Source organism: Arachis ipaensis, chromosome B01 (assembly GCF_000816755.2).
Source record: "Arachis ipaensis cultivar K30076 chromosome B01, Araip1.1, whole genome shotgun sequence".
Taxonomy (NCBI): domain Eukaryota; kingdom Viridiplantae; phylum Streptophyta; class Magnoliopsida; order Fabales; family Fabaceae; genus Arachis; species Arachis ipaensis.
In genome coordinates, this window is record NC_029785.2 from 24,792,315 (window position 1) to 24,795,824 (window position 3,510).

Below are 3,510 nucleotides of genomic sequence, written 5' to 3' on the forward strand. Positions count from 1 at the left end.
CCGTATCTAATATGTAATGTGGTAGGAAATACTTAGGCTAGAGGCCCTAAGATAGGCATTGAATTGATGATGTTGTTGAATGGTTGAGATATATGATGTGATCATATATGTGATTATGAATATTGATGCCTTGATTGTGTGATATATGAGAAAATGCATGTTGTAATATATGCATGATGAATGATTGAGGTTGAATTGATGGGTGGTACCATATTGTTGGTGAGTATGATGATGATTATGTATAATGATGGTTGATTGGAAATTGATATTATTGGAAATTGGGATGAGAAGGATGTATGACATGACATTGTGTTTGTCCTTTAGCCATTGATTGAGAAGTGTTAAAATGGTTGGATGTGGTTTTGGGAATTTTGGTAAAATGTCAATGTGTGAGTTGAGGATGGCTTGATGTTGATTTTGGTACATTTTGATTGATTTCAAAGAAAAGGGATGAAATTGGCATGTTTTGATTGATTTTGAAAAGAGTTGAAAGTGGCTTGTTTGAAAATGGTACTTTGTGGTTTTGTATGAAAACCTGGTTTTTGGGCATACTTTGACGGGACATAACTTGGACTACGGATCTCTGATTTGTGCCAAATCTGTTTAGAAATGAAATTGGATCCGGGATGTCCATGCCGTTCGAAGAACGGGTGAAAAATGATTTAAAATGAGAGAGTTATGACCGTCGGAAGATTGGGGTTTGAATCTGTGAATTCTGCAGCTTTTAACTTAGAAAATTATTAGCAGAATGACCCCTCACGCGTAGGCGCACTTGGCGCGTACGCGCCGTTATTCCAGAAAGCGCCATCCACGCGTGCGCGTGATGTGCGCGGGCACGCCGAATGTGCTGCACCCAATGCCCAGCCATTTTCCAAAGAGTTGTGCCAGAGTTGTGCCAGTTTTGTGCCTGGGGCGCAAGAGCACCCACGCGTACGCGTGGCTGACGCTTGCGTGTTGTTTGGCTAATTTTCAATCCACGCGTTCACGCGTATGATGCTTGTGCGTCGAGAAGTTTTTAAGGCCATCCACGCGTGCGCGTGGAGTGCGCGTACGCGTGGCCCTGTTTTCATCCCAAAGTTGATTTTTGAGTTTTAAAAGCCAAATTTCATACTTCTAAGCCTCCGATCTCACCACTTATGTCTTAAATCATTATGATATGCCTAGCATGAGAAAAAGGGCTAGTGAATGTGGTAACTTGCGAGTGAAGCAAGGGAAAAAAATGAATGATCATTGAGGATCATGGATGATTATGTGAGATGCGGAGGATGGCGGTGGAAGTGCTTGTTATGCCATGGGCCGAAAGGCCGTAATTGTTAATGAATTGGCTAGTTATGGATTTAACCGTGAGCCGGATGGCTGGATTATGCCGTGTGACGGTGGAGCCATGTTTATGGCTAAGTATAAATGCATATATGCTGTTGAATGAATTGTGAATATTTGCACTTCCACCATTGGAGATAGGGTTTCCCTGAGAGGAAGTAGTGGCTAGCCACCACGTGCTCCAGGTTGAGACTCGAAGCTCTGTTAACCCAATGTCGTAAGTGTGGCCGGGCACTGTGAAAGGCCCGGATGAGCTCGCCCCCATAAATATTCACCAGTGATGGTGATGGATAAATATTCACCAGTGAGGGTGATGGATATGGATCATGATTATGATCAAGTTTATGATGAGTATAACTCGAGTTGGGGATGCACGACAGAGGGACAGTCCAATGGTTAGCTACCAGGACTTGTCGGGTTGGCTCTATAACCGACAGATGATATCATCAGCCACTAGGGACAGGCATGCATCATAAGCATTCTACATGAATTGTTTGAGATTGCCTATTTGACTGCATATTACTTGCTATTTGTCTAAATGTCTTAATTGTTCTTATTTGTAAATCTCTTGTCTAATATAACTGTGTTTGCTATATTATACTCCTGCTGGTGGTTGGGAGGTCTGAAGGAATTGGAAAGGGAAGTATTAGTTAGACTGAAGAATCTTTAGTCAGTTGCCGCTTACGGTTTAGCTTGTTTATAAGCTTTGATATTATCTGGAGGAAGTTCTAGGATTGCCTTCGGCTTTCCTCTATTATTATGTATTATATATGTGGAAGCTGTTACCGTGCTGGGGACCTCTGGTTCTCACCCATGCGGATTTTGTGGTTTTCAGATGCAGGACGCGAGGCTTCTCATTGAGGCATGCTGGAGACTTCTGGATTAGCGAAGATCCTTTGTTCTCGGGACTCTATTGTGATTTATATATCTTGTTTAGATACTTCTATCTCCATTAAATAATACAAACTGTGATGACTCCTCTTATAGGAGATTTTGGAGAATAGGTTTTTGTATTTGTGTCCCTTTGGGTTTTTCTTGGGGTTTTCCTTATTTTATTATATGTATATATTGCTATGCTCGGACCGGTTATCTTCGCAACCGGGTTTTGAGTCTTGATATTCCTGTTTTTGACACTCTTTATATATATGATCTTGCACTAGCTTATCCTTTGCTCGTTACGTTATCGATCGGAGTGTTGCGTTTCGAGTTACGGTTTTTGTTTACCCCTTTTTCTACAAAGGCTCCTAGTTATAATCAATTATTCATACTACTATACGTACTAAATTTTTGTTTTAGAGGTCGTAATACCTTGCCATCTCTAAATTATGACTTAAGCATAAGACTCTGTATGGTAGGGTGTTACAATTATCTTCTTGAATTTTATTCATGGAGCTTGTGATATCTTCTAACATAATAGGAGAATCAGATTTTGTCATTGACTACAAAGCTAACTCTGAAATTTGGTTGGGAGATTCTGTACTCCTTGAAACTTCATTCCTTTCATCCTTCATATTTAGCTTAGAGAAACTTTCAAGTAATTAAGAAAGGGCAGGCTTTTTTTGTTGTTGTGAAGGCTTAGATTGTTGATTGCTGAAATTACTTGCATTATCACTACCGTTATTGTCAATTCTTTTTCCTACCTGATTAGCCTTGACTTAGTCGCCAATGCTTTCCACTTTAATATCACCTGAAATAGAGTTTGACATGAAGATATGATAGTACTTTGAATCATATCCAAAGTGATTATAATAGGTGTAGAAGATCCCAATACGCTCATATTTCAATACCTTACCTCCAAAAGCAGCCATCCGAATCGACTCCTTCACCCTTTTATTACTATTGTTCTCAAAGAAGAATTGGAATTGGTTTGATCCTAATTCCACGGATCTGAATCCATCCGGCCTTCCTTAGACAACCTTCAATGCATTGTCAATTATTCCTATTAAAAATACCTTATCTGCAAATACACGACTAAATAGACTCTTAGTATATGTCTCCAGTTCCTTAAAATAATCTTCCTCTGTCATAAACACCAATTTCTCCTCTTCTTCCATGTTCCTTGGATTCAGACATGAATTTCTTCTCCCTTTTGTCTAACAATTATACTTTAATTTATAGTCTTACTAATAAAATATTTTTTATTAATCCTAAATATATTTTTTAAAAAATTATAACACATAATCTAAAGTT